Raw genomic sequence first — 26,316 nt, 5'->3', positions numbered from 1 at the left:
GCAGTGCACCCAACCATACCTCCACAAACAATACTGCACTGACTTCTCAAATCCAGCACTTTTAGCTCCACAACACAAGCATGCAAAGGCTACACAGAGTGTGAGTCTTCAAACACCTTTACTTTCTAGGGCAAAATAAAGTGGCAGTTGCAGCCACATCACATCACAATAGCAAATGTATTTCTTAATTAATTTAATTACAAAACACCCACTTTCTCATCTCTCAGTATTTGCTTGATGACTATACAACCTGCTGCAAACTCTATTTGCCATGGCATTGCCAGTTGAGCTGAAAACTTATGAGACAATGATAAAAGAGTTAGAGGAAGGAAGACAGTAGTTTTCACTCATGATAGGGCAGCTAGAGAGAGGGTTTGAGTGAGTGATAGAGCAAAAGAGAGAGAGAAAAACATAGGGGGTCATTCTGACCTCGGCGGTGAAAGGCGCTTACCGCCGGTCAGAAGACCGCCATAACACCGCTGCGGGAAACCGCCACGGTCATTCTGACCCGCAACAGCCAAACCGCCAAAAACCCGACATTCACAAAAGTCAGCCACACCAAAGGTCAGCGAGAAACTGGCGATGACCAAACCTCCACCGTCACGCCAACAGAAATACGCCCATTCCGACCCACGAATCCACGCGGCGGTCTTTCACCCGTGGTATTTCATTGGCGGTACACACCGCCGCGGTCAAAATACACTCACAGCTCCAAAACACTGCCACATTGGTCATTTTGAAACACACACACCTGATACACATACTAACACCACTCCCACACACCCAACACAAAATAAAACACACACCCACGTCACCCACATACCCCTACGACAAAAATTGAGAAAGAAGCACATAGAGAGACACCACTATCAACAATACTAGCATCCACAGGCACACACCATCATCACTCACACAACATCCACGCACAAAACACCACACACCACCACACTCACCACACTCATCACCACAAACGCCACCCCACACCTCATCCACACCACCCCATGGCACCCCAAAGACACCCCAGGTTTACAGACGCTGGACTCAGGGTCATGGTGGAGGAAATAGTTCGGGTAGAGCCCCAGCTCTTCGGGGCACAGGTGCAGCACACCACCATTGCCAGGAAGATGGAGCTATGGCAAAGAATAGTGGACAGGGTCAACGCTGTGGGACAGCATCCACGAAATCGGGACGACATCAGGAAGCGGTGGAACGACCTACGGGGGAAGGTGCGTTCCATGGTATCCAGACACAACATCGCGGTGCAGAAGACTAGCGGCAGACCACCACCTCAACCCCCAGAATTCACAACATGGGAGGCACAGGTCTTGGCGATCCTGCATCCTGAGGGCCTCGCTGGAGTAGGCGGAGGAATGGACTCTGGTAAGTCAAATCTCAAATACTTCATCCCCCCCCACCCACCGGCATGCCAAATCATACCCCCACCCTCCCCCCCACCCCATCACACATCCTCCTTGCTAATGTCTCACCATCACAACCCACCCATCCCAACACCAAGCCCTGCATGCGACCACAAACCATGGACACCCATCACCTAAGCATGCCCACTGCACATACCCATCCCCCCCCAAACCACCGTCACAACAGCCCCCACAAGGGAATGCCAGCACTGGGGTACACGGGCACCCACCCATTGCACGCTATGGCACACACAGAAGCAATAACCATACTCTTATACCCCTGCAGGACCCGAACGCCACAACACCGCCCAGGAGGGTCCAGAAATGTCCATTCCACCCCCAGAAGAGGCCCACAGTGATGACAGCAGCTCTGTCTCCCTGGACCCAGATGACGAGCCCGGCCCATCGGGGACCTCAGGACAGTCGGTTCCCCTCAGACAGCCACAGGCCACAGCAGACCTACCCCCCTCTGGGAACACCAGCACAGCGCCCACCCAGCGGGCCCATGCCTCTGTCTCCAGGACACGTCAATCAGCGGTGTGTCCACCACTACAGGGCACTGAGGTTAACCCACCACCCCAACAACAACAGGGACCTGGGGGCAGTGGTAGTGGGCACACGGTCCAGGGGACAGAGGCCCAGGGAAACAGGGCAACTGGGAGGGATGCTGTGCGACAGGGGGAGGACAGGCCAAGGGAACCCACTCTCCACGAGGCCCTATCCTCCATCATGGGATCATACCACCGCTCCCAGGAGACGATGGCAACGGTCCTGGCCAGGTTCCAGGAGATCCAGGTACTGCAGGAGGAACAGTATATGGGGTTCAGGGAACAACTCAGAAATATCAGTTCCGCAATGGGCACCATCGTTGTGGCTCTCAACCAGATAGTCACCACATTGCGGGACCATGTGGCACCACAAAGGGCCCCTGTCACTAGCATGGACCAAGAACAGGCTACCACCTCCGCCGGCTCTAGTGGACAGGAGGCCCCGACACAAGAACAGGCCACCAGAACCCCACCCCCTGCAGAAGGAGAACCACCCCGCAAGCGGTGCCTGAGATCTAGGAAGAAGACAGAGTAGGATGCCAAGACCCCCGCCAGGAAAGGATACCCCCTGATTGTCATCCCACTGTCCCACATTGTCATCCTGTCCAACCTTAAACTGCCCCTGCTCCACCTTCCACAGGCATATGGACAATGCACCTGTGAGACTCAAAATCTCGACTCTGCCATGGACATTCCTCCACCATCACCCATCACCGAATTTCAACCATTACCCAAATTTGAGCACTTAAATAAACACACTTATTGCACAAAAATAATCTGGAGTCTTCCTGTATTTTTGAACAAATGTATTACACAGAACCGTGCAAAAATGTCCAGTTACATTGTGATGACAACATACCACTGTCACACAGCTGTAGTCCATGGGGAAACAAAGCAGAGGTCACGGAGTGGGGCCCACATCTCTGAAATTGGAAGGGAAAGAAACAACTCAGTGAACATACACTGGGTGGAAACTCAGACAGTAGAGAGGCAGGAGACTTTAAGTAAATGTAAATTCCGGTGTTGATTCTTACCTGTATGTTATTGAAAATACTGCTGTATTACTCTGTCCCTGTTGTCTGTGTCGTCCTCTTCGTCTTCCTCCTCTTCACTCTCCGCAGGCTCCACAGCTGCCACAACACCACCATCTGGACCATCCTCCTGCAGGAAAGGCACCTGGCGTCGCAAAGCCAGGTTTTGAAGCATACAGCAGGCCACGATGATATGGCACACCTTCTTTGGTGAGTACATTAGGGATCCACCTGTCATATGGAGGCACCTAAACCTGCCCTTCAGGAGGCCGAAGGTACGCTCAATCACCCTCCTAGTACGCCCATGGGCCTCATTGTACTGTTCCTCTGCCCTTGTCCTGGGATTCCTCACTGGGGTCAGTAGCCATGACAGGTTAGGGTAACCAGAGTCACCAATTAGCCACACACGGTGTCTCTGAAGTAGTTCCATCACGTAAGGGATGCTGCTATTTCGCATGATGTACGCGTTATGCACTGACCCAGGGAACTTGGCATTTACATGGGAGATGTACTGGTCAGCCAAACCGACCACCTGGACATTCATGGAATGATAACTTTTTCTGTTCCTGTACACCTGTTCACTTGTGCTGGGGGGGACCAAAGCAACATGTGTCCCATCAATTGCACCAATGATGTTGGGAATATGTCTAAGCGCATAGAAATCACCCTTCACTGTAGCCAAATCGCCCACCTCAGGGAAAACAATGTAGCTCCGCATGTATTTCATCAGGGCAGACAACACTCTGGACAGCACCTTGAAAAACATGGGCTGAGACATCCCTGATGAAAAGGCCACTGTTGTTTGAAATGACCCACTTGCCAAAAAATTGAGTACTGACAGCAGCTGCACTAGAGGGGGGATCCCTGTGGGTTGGCGGATGGGTGACATCAGGTCTGGCTCCAGTTGGGCACACAGTTCCTGTATAGTGGCTCTGTCAAGCCTGTATGTCAGTATGACATGTCTTTCTTCCATTGTCGACAGGTCCACCAGCGGTCTGTACACGGGAAGATTCCTCCATCTTCTCGCAAGTCCCAGCGGACGGTGTCTAGGAAGGACAACATGGAGCACAGAGTCAATCAACCCACAGGTACGTTCCCACAGCTTGCACATTTCTTAATGCATTGAATGGCTTGTATGAGTGTTGATGCAAGGCCTAGGTATGTGTGACGCAGTCGAAATTAAGATATGGGGGCCCTTGAAATGGCGGCTGCCTGCCCTGTGAAGTGCGACAGTGGGATGTGAGGTCAATGCGCTGGCGTGGCACACTGTGGCGGTAGGCGGTCGAAGACCGCGGCGCATAGCCGCATTGGTTAACATTGAACCCTATGGGTTTCAGGAGCCAATGAGGATGTGCGCCGGCGGTCGCGGTACGCACCGCCGCGGTACGCACCGCCGCGGGCGTGACCGCCATTTTCTATCTGCTTAATCACTCGATACCTGATCTTCCACAGGAGAGGACCTATACTGCAAGTGCTGCTGTGACCTCGGTCTGGAAGAGACAATGGCTGCTGCGACTGGAGAAAGGGCCCCTGCCTTCACTTCTGAAGAATTGGAGAATCTCGTGGATGGGGTCCTCCCCCAGTATGCGCTACTCTACGGTCCTCCAGACCAACAGGTAAGTACACTGGGACCATGCTTTGGGGCCAATGCCTGGGTTGAGTGGGGTGAATGAAAGATGGTGGGGAGGGGAGCGAATGAGGCATGCATCAAACGAAAGATGAGAGCATGTGCCACATGGCAAGGGTGGGGATGGGGGGACACTCACATCGAGCATGCAGAAGGTGATGTTATTTTTTGTTTCTCCCCCTGCACATGTCACATAGGTCAGCGCCCATCAGAAAATCGACATTTGGCGTGCCATCGCCAAGGACGTCCGGACCCTGAGGGTCCACAACAGACGGGGCACCCACTGCCGGAAGAGGTGGGAGGACATCCGCCGCGGGAGCAGGAAGACCGCGGAGGCTCTGCTGGGGATGGCCTCCCAACGTAGGAGGGGTGCCAGTCGTACTTTGATCCCCCTGATGTCCCGGATCCTGGCGGTGGCCTACCCCGATTTGGATGGGCGCGTGAGGACATCACAGCAGACACATGGGGGTGAGTATAAGCACATTCTGCTGATTTTGCGCACATTGGAGGTGTCTGGGTGGGGGAGGAGGGCTGTGGGTATCCCTAGGCCAGGGCGTTTTCTGTAGGCTAGGCCTCTCCGGTAGGCATGGCCCTGTACCCCCGCCCCCCACCTCTGTAGGTTGCCTAGTACAGCTAATTAAGGCCCTGTGTCACCTATGTATGGAGTAGTCGTCCATAGGCTTGTAGGCCATGTCCCACGGATTGAGTAGTGTACCCCAATTGCGCGGCGTAGTGCAGGGGGCTTCTGTGTCTGTCCTCTCCACCAACGGTGTCGCCAATGCATGCACTCAACATGTCTTTGTTTCTCCACCCCCCCCTTTCTTTGTGGTCTTCCTGTTCATGTGTGCATTAGCATCATCAGGTGGAGGAGAAGTAGCATCGAAGCACGAGGGAGCAGCATCTCACATGGCCATGGAGGGCCATGCAACTGACTCTGATTTCACCAGTGAGACGGAGGGCGAGGGGAGCTCCACAGCGGGGACACGTGGTGACACCAGCGACACAGACACGTCCTCGGAAGGGAGCTCCCTTGTGGTGGTGGCAACATCCGTGCCCACCGCAACAACAGGTACAGCCGCCACCCAGCGCGCCAGCTCCGCCCTCCCAGCAGCCCCTCAGCCTTCGCCCCGTTGCCGCTCACCCAGGAAGGTGGGCATCTCCTTCGCCCCAGGCACCTCAGGCCCTGCCCCAGTTACCCCTGCTGCCCTCAGTGAGGAGGTCATTGACCTCCTCAGGACCATCATTGTTGGGCAGTCTACCCTTTTGAATGCCATCCAGGGTGTAGAAAGGGAGGTGCACCGGAGTAATGCATACCTGGAGGGCATTCATTCGGGTCAGGCTGCCCATCAGCGATCGTTCAACACTCTGGCCTCAGCACTGACGGCAGCCATTGTCCCTGTCTCCTGCCTCCCTCCTCCAACTTCCTCAACCCAGTCCCAGTCCCCTGTACCTCTGCCTATCCCAGACACACCATCAGACCAGCCTGCACACACCTCAACACCCAAGAGAAGCTCATCCAGACATAAGCACCACACATCACACAAGCATTCACCCAAGCAACATCCACATGCAGACATGCCAACAGCCACTGCCTCCTCTGTGTCCCCCTCCTCCTCGTCTCCCTCCTCCCTCCCTGTGACATCTCCACTCACACTTGCATGCACAGCATCTTCAGCCACTACGTCCATCACCAGCACACCCACCAGAACACTCCGCACACGTGCAGTCACCACCCCCACTACCATTTACACGTCCCCTGTGTCCTCTCCCAGTGTGTCTGTCACCCCCTCTTCCAAACCACACAAACGCAGGCAGCCACCCACCCAACAGCCATCCACCTCACGACAGCCTCCAGCACAAGCACCTGCACCCAAAGACACCAGACTTCACTGTCCTAGAACCACATCCTCTTCCTCCACTCCCATACCCACTACAACTACCCGTCCCTGTCTTACTAAATTGCTTTTCCTTTCCAACCTTGACCTCTTTCCATCAACTGACCCACCCCCTCCAACTCATAAGGCTCCGATCAGCACCTCACCCACCACAAAACCTGGACCTTCAAAGACCATAGTCCAAGGATTTTGGAGTCCACCACCTTCAAGCCCAGCTACTTCGGCTGGGAGTAAAGAGACGGCCAGCCCACCCCCTGCAAAGAAAGCAAAGAAAGCCAGTGCCCAGCGCGAGAGGCCAAAGAAAGCAGGCTCCACAGGCACTACCCTGGCACCGTCAGGGAGTGGGGTGCCACCTGGCACACCGGCAGAGGGAGGTAAGGGCCACAGACGAGCAGGGATGGGTGGCAACGGCAGCACGGCCGACAAGTCCGGCAGCAGGCGAGCTGCCCAGGAGGGCCCCGCTGGCCCCAGCCAAGCGGCCCAGGAGGGCCCCAGCCAAGCTGCCCAGGAGGGCCCCAGCCAAGCTGCCCAGGAGGGCCCCAGCCAAGCTGCCCAGGAGGGCCCGCCAGCCCCAGCCAAGCTGCCCAGGAGGGCCCCGCCAGCCCCAGCCAAGCTGCCCAGGAGGGCCCCGCCAGCCACAGCCCAGCTGGGCAATGAAGGAGCGCCAGCCACAGCCCAGCTGGGCAATGAAGGAGGGCCAACTCAAGCAACGCTGAACATGGCAAGGACTGCCAAAGCAAGCACCGCTTAACAGGGCACCGCCATCTCAAGAACCGCTGAACAGGGCCCTTCAAGTCAAGAATCGCTGGACAGGGCACCGCCATCTCAAGAACCGCTGAACAGGGCACCGCCATCTCAAGAACCGCTGAACAGGGCCCTTCAAGTCAAGAACCGCTGAACAGGGCACCGCCATCTCAAGAACCGCTGAACAGGGCACCCCCATCTCAAGAACCGCTGAACAGGGCACCGCCATCTCAAGAACCGCTGAACAGGGCACCCCCATCTCAAGAACCGCTGAACAGGGCACCGCCATCTCAAGAACCGCTGAACAGGGCCCTTCAAGTCAAGCACCGCTGAACAGGGCACCGCCATCTCAAGAACCGCTGAACAGGGCCCTTCAAGTCAAGAACCGCTGAACAGGGCACCGCCATCTCAAGAACCGCTGAACAGGGCACCCCATCTCAAGAACCGCTGAACAGGGCACCGCCATCTCAAGAACCGCTGAACAGGGCCCTTCAAGTCAAGAACCGCTGAACAGGGCACCACCATCTCAAGAACCGCTGAACAGGGCACCCCCATCTCAAGAACCGCTGAACAGGGCACCGCCATCTCAAGAACCGCTGAACAGGGCACCACCATCTCAAGAACCGCTGAACAGGGCACCGCCATCTCAAGAACCGCTGAACAGGGCACTGCCCTCTCAAGAACTGCTCCGCTGGGCCCTTCAACTCAAGCACCGCTGAACTGGGCCCTTCATCTCAAGCACCGCTCCGCTGGGCACCGCCGTCTCAAGAACCGCTGAACAGGGCACCCCCATCTCAAGAACCGCTGAACAGGGCACCGCCATCTCAAGAACCGCTGAACAGGGCCCTTCAAGTCAAGAACTGCTGAACAGGGCACCCCATCTCAAGAACCGCTGAACAGGGCACCGCCATCTCAAGAACCGCTGAACAGGGCCCTTCAAGTCAAGAACCGCTGAACAGGGCACCGCCATCTCAAGAACCGCTGAACAGGGCACCCCCATCTCAAGAACCGCTGAACAGGGCACCGCCATCTCAAGAACCGCTGAACAGGGCACCCCCATCTCAAGAACCGCTGAACAGGGCACCGCCATTTCAAGAACCGCTGAACAGGGCACCGCCGTCTCAAGCACCGCTCCGCTGGGCCCTTCAACTCAAGCACCGCTCAACTGGGCCCTTCATCTCAAGCACCGCTCCGCTGGGCACCGCCGTCTCAAGAACCGCTCCGCTGGGCCCTTCAACTCAAGCACCGCTCCGCTGGGCCCTTCAACTCAAGCACCGCTGAACTGGGTCCTTTATCTCAAGCACAGGTCCGCTGGGCACCGCCGTCTCAAGAACCGCTCCGCTGGGCCCTTCATCTCAAGCACCGCTCAACTGGGCCCTTCATCTCAAGCACCGCTCCGCTGGGCACCGCCGTCTCAAGAACCGCTCCGCTGGGCCCTTCATCTCAAGCGCCGCTGAACTGGGCCCTTCATCTCAAGCACCGCTCCGCTGGGCACCGCCGTCTCAAGAACCGCTCCGCTGGGCCCTTCAACTCAAGCACCGCTCCGCTGGGCCCTTCAACTCAAGCACCGCTGAACTGGGTCCTTTATCTCAAGCACAGGTCCGCTGGGCACCGCCGTCTCAAGAACCGCTCCGCTGGGCCCTTCATCTCAAGCACCGCTCAACTGGGCCCTTCATCTCAAGCACCGCTCCGCTGGGCACCGCCGTCTCAAGAACCGCTCCGCTGGGCCCTTCATCTCAAGCGCCGCTGAACTGGGCCCTTCATCTCAAGCACCGCTCCGCTGGGCACTGCCGTCTCAAGCACCGCTGGCCCATTGGCACAAGGGGCAGGCCCGCATCTGTGTCGGGCAGGGCTGCACAAAGCACTCTGGGCACCATGCCTCCTCCAGAACCAGTCGAATCTGTAATCCACTTGTGAGACTGTGGCTTTGCACTCCCCAGGATGGCACAGTGGGCAACCCACCCACTGTAGAGACTTGTGAGACTGTGGCTTTGCACTCCCCAGGATGGCACAGTGGGCAATCCACCCACTGTAGAGACTTGTGAGACTGTGGCTTTGCACTCCCCAGGATGGCACAGTGGGCAACCCACCCACTGTAGAGACTTGTGAGACTGTGGCTTTGCACTCCCCAGGATGGCACAGTGGGCAACCCACCCACTGTAGAGACTTGTGAGACTGTGCCTTTGCACTCCCCAGGATTGAACAGTGGCCATGGAGGCCCCTCGTGGATCTGGCGTCGTGGACTCATGTGGCTGAGGTGCCCCCCCTTCCCTTCCCCCTGAGGTGCCTGTAGTTTTGCTATCTGATGCCCCTGCAGTGTTCTCTCCATTGGAGCCGGGTATCGTGTGTGGGCTTTGCCCATGTGTTTAGGCCCATTGGGCCACGAACAATGGCTGATACCCAATTTGGACTGGACAATTTACATATGTGTATATAGTTATAGATGTTTGATATATTTTTTTACTTAGCCGTACAATATACTACAAATTTCAGGATCATTTATTTTTGTCTTTGCATTCTTCCGGGGGTTTGGGGGTGTCACTCTGAGTTGTTGCTCTGCATTGATGTGTATGTAGTTGTGGGTGAGGGTGAGGGTGGGTGTGTCGCGTATGTGTGTCCCCGTAATTTTTTGCCTCCCCTGTGTCGTAGGGGCAGTACTCACCGCTGTCTTCTGCGGCGGCGTTCGTGCTCCTGGTAGAGGAGCAGGAAGACAATAGCTGGTAGGATGTGTAGTTCGGGTTCCATGCTGTCCAGATTCCTTGTGGAGTGTGTAGAGGTGAGCGTTTTCCGTTCGTGATGTCTGTTTCTGCCGTGTTTTTATCGGCGGGGCTACCGCCCCGGAAAAGGTGGCGGATTGGTGGGTTGTGATAGGGTGGGCGGTACATTGTCTCCCGCCTGTCTGTTGGCGGTGACCGCCGCGCTGTTTGTTTGTCCCGCCGTGGCGGTCGGAGTGTTAAAGTGGCGGTTTCTGATGGCGGTTCCTGCCAGGGTCAGAATTCCATTTTTTTGACCGCCAGCCTGTTGGCGGGTTGGCCGCCGCTTTAACACCGTCCGCCAGGGTTGGAATGACCCCCATAATGAGTTTAGAAAAAATAATTCTATATAAATCACAAAGTTATCTTGTGTCCTAGAATAGTGCTGTAGACATACTGTGCTAGAAACTCTGCTCTTCACAGCTGTTCAGGCCACAGATATTGAAAACGACTAAAAATCATAAGAAGACACTCCTCACTCAATGTTGATGCACAGAGAAAGATGGGAAACATTGATATAGTATGAGGATCTGGGTGTACTACATGGTATGGCTAGAAGGCACTACCGTGCAGTACACTCACAAATAGCATCTTGCTTTCAGTCAAGCACGTTTATTCAACTTTAAGCTCAACCTGGGGTAGTTATTGCTTCGAGCAGTAAGACTTAGCAAAGGAACAATGTGTAAAGCACCAAAAAAAAGAATAAGAAAGTCACATGGCATGAAAGAAGCAAGGCACTGATTTATAAAAATAGAGCAAACATTTATACATTTATAGAGACCCTAATCATCAAAATACACTGGAGTGTTCCGGAGATACAGATTTTAGAAATAATAAATAGCTTTTATACAAACCGCAAACAAGCATTGGCCAATAGAAAGTTTGGAAACTTTTGAAAAGTTTGTCAAATTTAGTTCGACAACTCTGGCCTGAGTTGGGTGACCAAGTCCAACAGAACAGAGATCTAGGGTGCCAAAGAGGTTACTTTGGACAGTTTGTGGTCACCAGGGCATTTTTAGAGCGAGAACCAAACTTTACAAGATGACCTCCATGGACAACAATGGAGTCATCCTGATGCTGAGGAACACAGGCTCAAAGACGCTCAAGGATGCTCCTGATACTGTGAGTCCTTGATCTATAGGTGAGTGGGAGTGACTGTCCATGGATCTCAGGGTCCCACAAAGTCCTCTTTGCTGGGTTTCAAGGGCTGCTGAAGCAGATCTTGAACTTTTGAACACAGCGGTCATGGTGCAGATCTTTGGTGTAGGCTGGTGCCACTCTTGGGTGACGAATCCAGTCAGAACCAACACCTGTGTGTTTAGCAGATATGGGTGCACCTTTTGGCTATCCTTGAATTGTCCTTTGAGGTGCCTGACATCTGGTAGTGGCAAAACCTCTGTGGTGGCTACCAGAGGTGACTCTTTCATCTTTGATGTCCCCAGTACCGCTTTGGGGAGGAAACCAAATGACCCTTGTAGTCTCTACTTCTGACTGCAGCCAGGAATTCGCTTTTGGCTGAGCCAGCATTCAGAACTGGGTTCTTTCTGAGGTTCCAAAGGGTGAAAAGTGGTCTTCGTCTCATCCTTCTTCCAAGTATAGTGAGGGTTAACCTGCCAAGGGTGCCATGTTTATTCCAGGAAGTGCCCAATGGGCTACTGGGTCCCCTCCTATCTAGTAATGAAGTTCCTGTGATGTGTGGCATCTGGCTACCCTAGAATGCCACATTGTTGCCTCCTTCAAGATGGCATGACCCTTCTTAATTTGCAAGGAGCAAGGAATCTCACCGAGAGGTGTAGCTACCAGAGGGCAACATGCCTATGACAAAACTGGTTTGGGTGTGAGTTTCCCCCCTCTGGTCCTGTCTCCTAACTGTCTACAGGAACAAGAGGTGTCCTGGTCAAGGGTGTTTGACCATGAGGCCCATCAAAGGCTGCTTTCCTTTTAAAGCACTCCTCTGGTTAACACTAGAGTGAACATCCTGGCAGAGGATGTGATGCCATGCTGCTGTGACACTGACTATGTTCCAGAACTTGGGACTAAATCACACATATCTCACCAGGCGGTCAGAAAGCTGTCAGTGTGTTTATGCCCTTAAGAGGCTACTGGACGAGCAGAGCACAGAGTGGCAACTTTCCTAAATGGTGCCCACCTTCAATAGTGACATTAATTTCAACCTGGGCATCACATCGCATTTAATGCCACAATTAATTTGTTACCTTGCATGACCCAGTTTGGTAGTCCCAGTCAAATGTTAGCCTGGTTACAGGACACTTACATATAATGTTGAGGGATAGGGTGGCATTATCATTGGTTTAAATGGCAAAGTTGAACTGGCAGTGAAACTACTGTCCTTCTAAGTCTGCAGTGGCAGGCTGGAGGCCATTTTGTACTTTGTCACACGAAGTGTGGCACAAACAGTGTTGCAGCCCTGAGTGGACACTGTCTTGTATGCCCTGGGTGCCCAGATTGCCATATGCAAGGGACTTGCCAATTGGGTTTCATCAATTCAACATGTAATTTGTATAGGATTAGAACAATGACCCTGAGTTATGGTTAGCAGACCTCAATGCACTCACAGGCGAAAAAACATTTGCTGGTAGTCCAAGTTAGGGCAAAGAGTGTGGGGAAATTTGCACAAAAGTCGGTTTCCTTACAGCTAGAAACAGAGAAAGAGAGGTAGATAGAAAGAAAAAAAGGGAGACAGAGAAACACAATTAAAGAAATAGAGATAGATATAAGTAGAGGGAAAATGAGAAAGAGGAAGATAGAAACTGATAAAGAGAGAGACAAAGAGAGGTGAAGCAACAGAGAGAGAGGGAGAAAGAGAGCAGCCAAGTAAGAGAGATAGAGAAATGAAGGGAGAGAGAAAGAGAGTGTGAGAAGGAGAAAGAGAGAGCCAAAGAGAAAGATAGAGAAAGGGAGGAGAAGAGCACAAGACGGGCACAAGGATTGGAAAATATTGCTCAACATCTGTACAAATCATGTCTTTGCACAGTGCCAACTACACACCCCGCACCACACTTTTTAGGCTGTACTATGCCTTCACACAAAGGTCTTGAAACTACTGTATTGTTCATGTACCCTGCTTGTAGACAGGGCAGGGGAGTCAGGAAACTTCAAGGACTTAAAAAGGGAACCCTCTAGAAGCTTCTCCTACTTCTGCACCAGTGGAACGGCTCCTAGAAGACTGCTTGTTGCTGTGGCCTCCAATGTCTCCAGAAGACTGCTTAGTTGCTCCTGGAAGGACTGATTTGATGCCTTGTGGCTGCCTGACCTCTCTGAGGCCTGCCCTGCTGCTTGAGCCCTGCTTCTTTACCTCAACCTAGGACTACAAGAGTTTGCTTGCCTCATGTTCAAAGCCACAGGGACATAACAGGCTCACACCATCTTTATATTGGATATTTTCAGGGACCTGTTATTCTTTTTGCTGTCCCCACATTGGGTTGAGTGTATTCTAACCCTTTTTTTCGGAACTGTGCATCTTGATGTTTTGTGTCCCACCATCTTTAACCTACTCCTGGACACAGCCTTCGTGAGTCTTAACCCCCCAAGTGGTGGCCCTCCAGTCTTGAACCCTTAGTGGTGGTGAGTATGTATTTCCAGTGCTAATAGCTGCACAAAACCTTCGCTACCATCTATTTGACGGTTACACTGAAAGAAGAGATGACTTGAGGAGTATGTGTCCCTTTGGTGAGTACAACATTTTTGCACGTATGTGACTGCTCTGAATTCAACTGTATACAACATGCAGGCCTATATACAACATGCAGGCCTTACTGAGCATGAACATTTTGGATTGCAAGCTCTGACACAGGGGTCTATTCAAATACGTTTTCTCCTCTGTTACCGGAACATCGACATATAAAATACAGAGGGGCATATTTATACTCTGTTTGCGCCGGATTTACGTTGTTCTTTTTTTACGCAAATCCGACGCAAAGCTAACTCCATATTTATACTTTGACGCTAGACCCGTCTAGCGTCAAAATTCTTGGAGTTTGCGTAATTTTTTAGCGTGGACACCTACCTTGCATTAATGAGATGCAGGGTAGGCGTTTCCACGCTAAAAATGACTCCAAGGCATTTGCGCCTTATTTAAACTCCTGTGCAAAAATGACGCACAGGAAGGGGCTGGCCTTAAAAAATGACGTGCAGCTGTATTTGCGTAATTTTTTAATGCCTAGTCAGGGCAGGCGTTAAGGGATCTGTGGGCTCGGCAGGAGCCCAGAGGGGCCCTCCCATGCCCGCAGGGACACCCCCTGCCACCCTCGCCCACCCCTGGAGGACACCCATGGATGTGGGGACCCATCTCAGGTAAGTAAAGGTAAGTAGAGGTAAGTATTTTTTTAATATTTTTTAAGTGGCAGAGGGGGGCTTAACTTGGGCCCCCCTACATGCCACTGTGCCCAATGGCCATGCCCAGGGGACAGAAGTCCCCTGGGCATGGCCATTGGGCAGTGGGGCATGACTCCTGTCTTTGCTAAGACAGGAGTCATTTCCATGGTGGTTGAGCGTCATAAAATGACGCGAGTCAGGTTAGCGTCCACATTTTTGACTCTAACCTGACTTGCACCATTTTTTGACGCACAACCCCCATTATTCCCTACGCCAGCTCTGCCCGGTTAGTGTCATTTTTTTTTCCGCTCACCAGGCAGCAGCGCCGGCTAGCGTCATTCCATAAATATGCTGCCCAGCTGGCACGTTGGAATGGGGTTAGCCGGCGTTACATTTTTTGACGCAAAACTGCGTTAGCGCAGTTTTGCGTCAAAAAGTATAAATATGGCCAAGAGTGAATGGCATCTCCGCTATAGATTTTTTCCCCTTCCGAGCAATATTGACCATTATTGCATATTTTCATCAGAACTTAGATGGGTAATGTTGTCAGAATAGAGGTGCTTCCCAACTAGTTTGAACAATGCTTGTTTTTGTAGGAAGATCTGTCAAACATAGTTACGTGTTTTTTATTTTCAGTTTGTATGACAGAAACAAAGCCATTCTCCAGTTGTGAGCTATAGGGACCTAGGAGGATATTTAGTAAAAAAGTGGCGCTGCACACAGTGCAGCACCACTTTTCTTGCACCTTTTACCGCCCCCCTACCACCACCATATGTGCGCTGTATTTAAAATACGGCGAGCCATGGTTCAGGATAAGGGGCAATAGCATAATTTTTTATGACGCAATTGAATTACTCTGCAGAAATAGAGCCAAAATTTTGGCGCTACTCCTGCAGAGTACAGATGGGCCATTGTAACCAATGGTATGCCCCCTTTTAATGTCTGCTCTGAGCAGGCATTAAAAGTGCTGAATAAAATGATGTAAGGAAATCTGTTGTGCCTAACTGGGGAACGCCCCTTTTGCATACATTTTGCATGGCGCAGGCATAATGTAGCACAAAGGGTTACAAAGTGTTGCAATGCATGCATTGAGCCACTTTGTAAATATGGCGCGGGAATTTGGGGCATTTAACAAAACATTAGCATAACAAAATTACCATAATATGTTGGTAGATGGCCCTAGGGGCTCTTAAATATGCCCCTTAGTGTTCAACTGCATTGGAGTAGCCTTTTGGGAGATCGGCAGCTTTAGTAGGTCGGTATGAATATATTGAGCAGGATGATGTTATTGGAGCTGTGTGGTATAATGCAAGAGGTGACAGAATGCTGTGAATGAGCAGGTTTTTCACATTGAGATCAGTCTGGGATTGCCCCTCACGATTACTTTGACAATCATGAGTGTCAAGGAGGTGGTGGTTCATGTTATCGTTGTTTAGTATTTCTCGTGTGGTGACACTGCGTGGGTGAAATGGTGATGTTTTGTTTTTTTGTGTGCAATTTTTATGATTTGGTCTTTGTTCACTTTGTGTCCTCTGTTTCAGATACATACACAAATATGTTTTTGAACTTCATTTAGTACATTGTGTTACATATATCTGGTGGTGTATGCATAATTTTTGATTGATCAGGATCTATTTTTGTTAGACCTGGTATCCTTGGTGCGGTCTCCCCTGTCATTTTTGCCTTGGTTTCACATCCTTTGACTGTGTGCTGGACTCTGGTTTTGCTGGTGTTGTTACTCTGGGCACTTTACCACTGCAGACCAGTGCTAAAGTGGAAGTGTTCCCGGTGTAAATTGAATGTGAAATTTGCTTTTCCATGATTGGCATATTTGATTTACAAGTAAGTCCCTAGTAAAGTACATTAGAGGTGCCCAGGGCCTGTAAATCAAATGCTACTAGTGGGCCTGCAGCACTGATTGTGCCACCCATATGAGTAGCCCTGTAAACATGGCAGAGACCTGTCACTGTAGTGTCTGTGTGTGCATCTGCAAATTAGACCTGGCAAGTGTACTCGCTAGCTAGACTGAAACCTTCCCTTTCTATACATCTAAGTCTGTAGGCCCTAGGTAGTCCCATGAGCAGGGTGCAGTGTATGTTAAAGGTAGGGCATGTAGTGGTGTGTTTAACATGTCCTCACAGTGAAATACTGCCAAATTTGTCTTTCACTGTTGGAAGGCCTATCGCTCTCATAGGTTAACATGGGGGCTGCTTTTAAATAACTTTTAAGTGCTGTTTCCCTTTGGGAGCAGATAGAGGTGTGGAGTTTGGTGTCTCTGTACTCACAATTTAAAAATACTATTTTGGTAAATTCGTTTTTTAAATTGTCAGTTTGAAAATGCTACCTTTAGGAAGTGGGTATTTTCTTGCTTAAACCATTCTGTGACTCTGCCTGCTTGTATATTCTCTTTCTGGGTCAGACTGACAGTTGGGCTGTTTGTGAATCTCCACTAGACAGTGACACAAAGGGAGCTGGGGTGTAGCCTGCATATCCTGATGGGCAATCTGGGCTACAGTGGAGGGAGGATTTGTCACTTACACCAGAAAGGGCTATGTCTGCCTTCACACAATGCAGTCTCCAACCCCACAGCCTCACAAGGCAGTAACTTGTGAACAACAGAGACTTTCCTTTGACGTTTTCCTACTTCAAAGGCAGAAAGGGGAATAAGTAGTGGACCCAAAACCCCAGATTTTTAGATTATTTCTGGACTCAAGAGTAACCTCTGACAAGACGAAGAGGTGAAGAACTGGAAGAGGAGTACTGCCCCTTTTCCTGTGACTGTACTTTGTTGGTTTGGCCTGCAGTTGCTGTTTCTTCCTGAAAGAGGACAAAGACTGGACTTTGTGGTAAATTCCTGCTTTTGAAGTGTCTCCAAGGGCTTGGGTTAAGCTTGCCTCCTGTTTTGAAGTCTCAGGGCCATCAAAGACTTCCCCTGCCAGAACTTGGACTCTCTGCTGAGACTCCTGCCCTGCCAAGTGGTGCCCTGTCCAGTCCCTGGGCCCTTGAAAGGTGAAGCTGGTAGAACCAAGTTGGAGATCCATGCGCAGGAGTCGTGGGGGGAAATTTTCAACCCACCACCTGCAATGCGGCTGTAAAAACGACGCATCACCTGCATCGCGGCTGTTGAAATTGATGCACCAACTGCATCCTGGCTTGGAAAGTGACACATCACATGCATCGCGGCTGGAGAAATAACACAACACCCACTTACGGCTGCTGTGAGGTTTTCAATCACTGTGGAACCAGATTTCGAATGTATCATTGCTGGGCATCAAAATCAACGTGATCCTGCATGGAGGAAAATGACGCATCTCCTACCCGACTAGAGTAGAAATGATGCACAGCCTCACTTGCGGGTAAGGAATCGACGCATCACTGACTTTTTTGATGCATTTTCACCTGTGCTACTTTATTTTTGATGCAAACCAGGTACTTTGTGTAACAACAACGTTCCATTGTTTTCTTTTGAGTAAGATTCTATGATAATAAAAATTCCTAAATTTACTTGTGTATGGTGGATTTTTGTCATTTTGGTCTTGTTTGATTTAGATGAATATTGGCTATTTTTCTAAACTGGTGTCCATTTTGTAGTGTTTTCCCTGTATTACTGTATGTGTTGGTGCAAATACTTCACATATTCCTTTAGAGATAGCCTGACTGCTTGTACCAAGCTACCAAGGGGGGAGCAGGGGTTATCTTAAGTGTGTATCTCCATTCCGCTAACTAGAGGGAGGGTCCCTGCTTGGACAGAGTGGACAGAGTTAAAACTGACTGCCAATCAGAGGCCACAATTCTAACAATTATATTTTTGCAGGTGATTGTTTTATAGCCCTAACCATCTTCTGACCTTTTTAGAGTGAGGTCTTCTCATGCCCTTAGCAAAGTCCACAGCTTAATTGTAATTGATTGACCTGAAGATATTAACCTTTAGTCACAACATCCTTATAACAAGGACGTATGTTTAAGATTGAAGAAGATACATGGATAATTAGTTATTATTAACAAGATTATGAGAACACTTATACCTGCATATACCATCCATACATGTGAAATTGATGTACATATGGTATGCTTTGGATAACTACAAAAATAAAAAATATATAGGCTCCTTCTGTTGGATACTGTTACATGTAGCTTAGTGGTTTTGCTTTTATGAGATGAATGAGAGTAGTGTGCATGGCATGAATGCATTTGGTTTTTAATGAGGGATAGGTGGGTACAATATAATGAAATAAGGGAAAAAGTTGTTCTGTGTTTTGTATCATGATGTTTACAATATGAAAATAACATTGACATAATTCTAAGTATTATAAGTTATTTTGTTGGGATAATGGCGATATATCTCAATCAATGACAATGTATCAGTATATAGAAGAATATCTTTTACTGTTTATACTGTGACTTAGCGCATATTGGGAGGCAGTGTTTTTTTTATGTATTTGGTCAAGCTGAAGGTGCCCAAGTAGCCAAAATCCAAAACTTGGAACTTAAAAAATGTTTGGCTAAAAACTGCTCTTAGAACCGAGAGCAGCCTGGGACCAACCTGCTTATCTATTCACCAATGGTGCATCGCTGGTCATCCTAACTTTGAGGCAGCACCAACTATATCCTTCTCTGCAGTGGCAAATTCTGTTCTGTGGTCATTTGCCAAAGGGTTATTTAGCCTCCTAGAAATCTCATGGGCTACTTCTCCTGCCTCATTCTGCTGGAGATTTTTAACTTGCAAAAAAGTGACTAAGTCCAAACATAGGAATCTTCTCTGCAACTTTGTCCAGTGGCTCCTTGACAATGATGCTCTCTCCTCAGACACTGCCTACAGCCTTGCCCCTATGAACTTTACCTTCTGAGAACATTTTCTCCAGAATTTCTACTAAGTCTGAATGTAAGCGCTGACTTGGCCCAATCAACTTCCAGTATCCGACCCACCCTCCATCGCAGTCGGCCTTATTTTTCAACTTTGACCCAGTCTTGCATGACTAGAGGTCCTCGTTCAGTGTTTTAATCTTTTAGATGTTACATTTTACTAAAACATTTACAATTCATAACTCCGGTTTTACTGATTGGATTTTTGTTGTTTTGGAGTCAAATAATTTAATAAAATGTACTCTATTTTTTAAATTGGTGTGGGATATTTGTTATCTTGTGTTTCCATTTTGTTACCCATTTGTGTGTTGCATAAATACTTAACACATTGCCTCTAAGTTAAGCCCATTTTTTGTGCCAGGCTACTCAGAGTTAAGCAGCGGTTAATTTAGTGGTTCTCACGTTCACCCTGACAGGCATTGTGGTTGGTACTTGAACAGAGATCTCCCCAATTCAAACACCCACCCAATTTCTCACACTGATTGTTCATTCATTACTCAGAAACACAAAGAGTGAACTGTATTTCACCCTGCTCCCCCATTTCGCAGTATGACTGATGTAAGATTTTTTGCGGCGGATGTCCTACATGGGAAGTGGTAGGGTGAAACTGTGCTCCAGCAGACTCCGGTGATTGTCATATAGCAGTGCTGGATTGTGGGGATGGGAGGCAGTTGGAGGAGCACCAGGATTCATTATACAGAAGTAAGTATAGTGGTATGGAGTGAGGTAGCAGGGTTAGTTTAGCAGGTTTTAGTCAGGAGCACCAAAGACTACAGATACTGGGGGTCATTACAACCTTGGCGGATGGCGGAGAACCGGCAGTAAGACTGCCAACAGGCTGGCGGTCTTACCTAGGTGAATTACGACCATGGCGGAACCGCCATGGTCATCCGACGGTTCTCCGTCCCGCCCGCCAGGGCAGAAACGACCGCCGGGCTGGAGACCTGGGTCTCCAGCCCTGCGGCCGTCAGTAGACCACCGGCGGTATTTGGACCCAGCTTACTGCCGTGGATTTCCTGCGGTTTGAACCGCCATGAAATCCATGGCGGTAAGCACTATCAGTGCCAGGGAATTCCTTCCCTGGCATTGATAGGGGTCTCCCCCACCCTGACTCCCTCCCCTACACCCCCCACCACCCCTGCCACCCCCAAATGGTGGCAGGGCCCCCCACCCCACCCGACCCCCAACATAACATTACTGACACACACCCGACATGCATGCAGGCACCACCAACACACACACACCCCGACATACATGCTGTCAGAGTCACCAGATCCTCGGGGTCTGTGCACGTTCCCAACACTTCCACCACAAGACAGCTCCAATACTCTGATTAGATTTATCACAGAGTCCAAGTGGGGAAAAGGGGATTAGGATGGGAACAGCTGGGAAGGAGGCCTGTAGGAAGCAAAAGGTTAAAACACAACATCAAAATTATATCTCATGAAATCAGTACCATGCTACAACTCTAAGCTTCGTCTTTTCCCAAAAAACATGAACAACCCTAAAATAGTCCTAAAACTGACTAGGCTTTAGATGACCGAATGCCTGAGGAGGAAACAGGAAAAGTTAAATAGGACTTTCAGATTTGAGTACTTTCTTTAGCATGAGAATCAGGAAACACTCTGAGCAATTTCTAAACAACCATATGAATCTCCTTTTAAGAATACATATTAGGAACACACAGCATTACATCTAGAACTCTGGTATTGTTGTGTTCATCTCAGAAAAAACATTGGGAAGTGAATTGCGCACATTGCAGATTTTTATATGAGTATTAAACACCATAAAGGATTGTGCACCATGAAATCACACAACGTAGATTCAAGGAATAAATCATGCAACGTGTCAACTTGAAATGCTACCACAAAATCAAACTCGGCAAAAAACAGCATCCAGCGTAATTGCCGAGGAGTCAAAAGTCTGGCAGAACTCATGAATTGAAGATTGCGATGATCAGTATATACTGTGACAGTATATTTAGCTCCCAACAAATGATGTCTCCATTCTTTAAAGGCGTCACGAATCGCCAGAAGCTCTTTTTCAGCAATGACATAGTTCTGTTCGGCTTCGTTCAACTTCCGAGACATGTAAGCTACAGGATGAAGCTGACCAGTGTCTTTTGTTTTGTTGTGACAAGACTGCTCCTATCGCCACATCTGAAGCATCAGCTTCCACTATGAAAGGTCGATCTGCATCTGGATGAGTCAAGACTGGGGCAGTGGAGAAAGCTTCTTTCAAAGTTGAAAAGGCTTGGTCTGCTTCTGGGGACCATACAAATTTTTCTTTCTTTCTTAATAACTTAGTAATTGGAGCCACTGTCTGGGAGAAATGATTGATGAACCTCCGGTAAAAATTTGCAAAGCCCAGGAAACATTGTACATCATGAACAGTCTTTGGGATGGGCCATTCAGATACGGCTTTTACTTTCCTTTCTGCCATCACCATACCTTGAGGGGTAAGGATAACCCCTGAAAACTCAACTGTGGTAACATGAAACTCACACTTGGTTAGCTTGCAATATAAATGGTGTTTACGAAGGGCTGCCAAAATTTTCTTGACATGTTGAACATGTTCATTCTCATTGTCTGAGTAGATCAAAATGTTATCAATGTAAACTATGGCAAAGATATCGAGGTACTCTCTAAGAACGTCATTTAAGAAAAATTGAAATGCTGCTGGAGCATTGCACAGACCAAAAGGCATGGCGGTGTATTCAAAAAGGCCATATCTTGTTTTGAATGCCGTTTTCCATTCGTCACCCTCTCTCATTCTGACCAAATGGTAAGCACCTCGAAGATCAAGCTTCGTGTAGATTTTTGCTTTCTTTACTTGTTCCAGTAAGACCGGAATTAGAGGCAAAGGATATTTGTTCTTGATGGTGATTTATTCAAGCCCCTATAGTCGATACAAGTTCAAAGCTCTCCGTTCGCTTTTGGAACAAAAAATAAAGGAGAAGCTGCGGGAGACTTACAGGGGCGGATGAAACCATTCTCTAAGAATTGATCCAAGTATTTTCGTAAATGTTGATTTTCATGTTCTGACAGGGCATACACATGACAGTTGGGAAGTATCCCCCCTGGGACTAGATCAATTTTACAGTCATAAGATCTATGAGAAGGTAAGTTCTCTGCTTCCTTCTCATCAAATACATCTTCATAAGACGAATACTGTTTGGGCAACTGAACTTCTTTCTCTGCGGCAGTAGCTATGTAAGAATGGCGAACTTCCGATTCTTGAGTCCTTTGGAGACAATGTTCTTTACATAGCACTGATGAGAACACGATCTTTCGTTCTGCCCAATTAATCTCTGGATTGTGATGAGTTAACCATGGCAAGCCAAGGATGATCCCATACTGGGGAGCATGGATCACATCAAGGATGATTTCCTCTTTATGTTTCTTTCTTTGATTTTTACCTTCAAAAATTATTGTCAAGGGGACAGTCTGAAGAGTTATTGGACCTCCAGTCAAGAGTTTTCCATCAACTGCTGGATGGTTTCTGGGGTCTTCTTTTCAATACATGGGATCCCCCATGCACAAACCAATTGGGCATCAACAAAGTTTCCGGTAGCCCCAGAGTCGACTAGAGCCTTCTTGAAATAGGTATTTTTCTTGACCTGAACTCTTATTCCCAATTTTAGATGTTTGGATTGTGAAGGATCCACGGTGACACCCAAGAGCAACCCTTCTCTGCAACTTGGGTGCTTTAGATTTTCTGACTCGACTGATGCATTGGTTGCAACTTTCTGAACTGGGCCTCGCTTGCTCTTTGTTTTGATTGGACAATCTTTGGCGAAATGACCTTTCCGCCCACAACAGAGACATTGCCCATTTTTTCTGCGTAGGTCCTTTTCATCTTTGGTCAAAGGTCTCCTGATGTTTCCAATTTCCATCGGTTCCGGCGTTCTTTCTCTCGGAGTTCTTGAGTCTTTGTTATCATGAGCATGCCAAGAATGTTTTTCAGTCTTTTTACACGTTCCTTTTCGTTCATTTAAACGATGATCAAGCCTCAAGACAAGGTTTATTAAATCTTGACAGTTTGCAGGTTGTGGGTCGATTTGCGCTAAGATGTCTTTTAGCTCCTCTTTGAGTCCTCTGTAAAACAAGGCTACTTGTTTTTCTTCAGGCCAGGATGTCTCAGCGACCAGCCGATTAAAGTTGGCTAAATATGACACTAAGTCCTGATTCCCTTGGCGGAAGTCTAATAATTCACGATCTGCTGACTGTGTTACAGTTCTACTATCGAAAACTCTCTCAAATTCACGAACAACATTTTTCCAGTTGTACAACAGGGGACTATTTTTACGCACAAGAGGAATAGCCCAGGAAGCTGCATCTCCAGACAGATATGACAACAAGAAAGCTACTTTAGACTGGGCATCGGGGAAAGTATGTGGTCTGCAGGTGAAGTGAAGTTACACTTGAAACAGAAAAGATTGCGCTTTCAAGGGATCACCTGAGAAGCGTTCTGGGGGAGCTAAAGGAATGGCTGAAGGAACATTGAGGGAAATGTTAGTCGGATTACCTCCAGAAGTCTGAGAAGAAGTACCTGGCCAAGACACACCTGTGGGACTTTGTTCTTTCTTCTCAACCTTATTCTGTAACTGACTCACCCTCTCAGCTAGACTATTTGTCAAATCCTTTGATGATACCACTTCTAACTGGAGCTGGGTGATAGCCTTGACTAGTTCGTCCAGTGTGGCCATGCTGAGAACATACACAAACCAGGAGGATAATAATTAGTGGGCTCACTATTCTGTCAGAGTCACCAGATCCTCGGGGTCTGTGCACGTTCCCAACACTTCCACCACAAGACAGCTCCAATACTCTGATTAGATTTATCACAGAGTCCAAGTGGGGAAAAGGGGATTAGGACGGGAACAGCTGGGAAGGAGACCTGTAGGAAGCAAAAGGTTAAAACACAACATCAAAATTATATCTCATGAAATCAGTACCATGCTACAACTTTAAGCTTCGTCTTTTCTAAAAATAACATGAACAACCCTAAAATAGTCCTAAAACTGACTAGGCTTTAGATGACCGAATACCTGAGGAGGAAACAGGAAAAGTTAAATAGGACTTTCAGATTTGAGTACTTTCTTTAGCATGAGAATCAGGAAACACTCTGAGCAATTTCTAAACAACCATATGAATCTCCTTTTAAGAATATATATCAGGAACACACAGCATTACATCTAGAACTCTGGTATTGTTGTGTTCATCTCAGAAAAAACATTGGGAAGTGAATTGCTCACATTGCAGATTTTTATACGAGTATTAAACACCATAAAGGATTGCGCACCATGAAATCACACAACGTAGATTCAAGGAATAAATCACGCAACGTGTCAACTTGAAATGCTACCAAAAAAATGTCTTAGAATAGTAGCGCACAGTAATTTACATTATTTATACACGAGGAAAGAATTGCGAGTCTTGCCGATTCAAATGCCACCATACAAATGCCAAGAAATGGTAGCGCACAATGAACAACATGAAAAGCACTCAGGGAAAGAATCGTGCGTCTTGTTGATTCAAATGCCACCATGCAAATGCCAAGAAATGGTAGCGCACAATGAATAACATGAAAAAACACTCAAGGAAAGAACTGCGCGTGTTGCCGATTCGAATGCCACCATGTAAATGCCAGAAAATGGTAGCGCACAATGAACAGCATGAATTACACACGAGAAGTGAATCGCGCGTTTCGCCGATTCGAATGCCACCATGTAAGTGTCAAGAAAAGGTAGCGCGCAATGAACAACAAGGTTAAACGCTCATGAAACGAGTTGCACGTCTTGCCAACTCGTAAAACATCATGTAAATGTCAAGAAATATCAGCGCGCAATGAACAACAATGTAATAACGAAGTCAAATCTTTATGGAATAAATTGCGTGTCCTCCCTATTTGCAAACCACCATACAAATGTCAAAAAATGGCAGCACACAACTAATCTGTTATTCATTTAAGAAGTAAAATCAAGAATATGAAAATTCTCAACTATGGTGTTGGGAAATGTCCAAACAACGTCTTACCGCCTGGAAACAGTGATCACCAATGAGAGATGAGTGCAGAAGACTGGAAAATCCAAATAGGCCGCCAGGACAGGAGCTCAGGAAGAAGCTGCTGCTCTGCACCGGGACCTCTGAATAGTGAGCACTGGAAGTTGGGCTGACTCTCTTTTATAGAGTCTTGGCCCAGCCTAGAACCACGCCCAGGCATGTTGCAGGGAAAGTCTCTAGAAGGCCCTGGAAAGGGACCACACCCTAACACACTCTGAATGTCTGCAGCAATACATTGCAAATGTACAGTATTTATAAGCACCTTAAAAATGAATCTTTTGGATGGAATTCTGCAATGCAAAAGGTTAAACAATAACATATCATCACAATGCATAAATTACATTATCTTGCGAGTGTTGGGTTTTTGCATTCTAGATGCCCGTAGAGCGCGCACTGTCCTGGTGTTGACACATGCCTACATCCACACACACAGTCAGACATGCACACCCACATTCAAACATACACGCACACATCCATACAGACATACCCACAGCCATACACGCACTCATTCCCATACACACAACACCCCCGCAAGCATACACGCACTCACACACACACCCTACATACACACACGCACACCCCCATGCACGCACACAACACACAACACCCCCCAACCCCCTCCCCTAACGGACGATCAACTTACCTGTTCCGTCGATCCTCCGGGAGGGGACGGGAGCCATGGGGGCAGCTCCGCTGCCCCGCCACGCCAACAGAACACCGCCACAGCGAATCACAGGATGTGATTCGCTGGGCGGTGTTCTGTTGGCGTGGCGGTGGAGGTGGAGCAACCTCCACTTCCCCGCCGCCCGCAAGTATGGCTGTTGGCGGCTCCGATGGAGAGCAGCCAACAGTCATAATACGCCGAGCGGCAAACCACCCGCACAGGCGGTCTTCCGCACGGCGGCCCCACGGCGGTCTTGCAAAAAAGCCGCCGAGGTCATAATGACCCCCCTGTGTCATAGTTCCCGGGCTTCATCACTTCTTGGCTGGCCAAGCAGCATCAGTGCTCTCCTTCCCTATTGCTGCCAATGTTTTTT

This window comes from Pleurodeles waltl, chromosome 4_2 (assembly GCF_031143425.1).
Source record: "Pleurodeles waltl isolate 20211129_DDA chromosome 4_2, aPleWal1.hap1.20221129, whole genome shotgun sequence".
In the NCBI taxonomy this organism is placed as follows: domain Eukaryota; kingdom Metazoa; phylum Chordata; class Amphibia; order Caudata; family Salamandridae; genus Pleurodeles; species Pleurodeles waltl.
Note: the sequence above shows the minus strand (reverse complement) of the source record.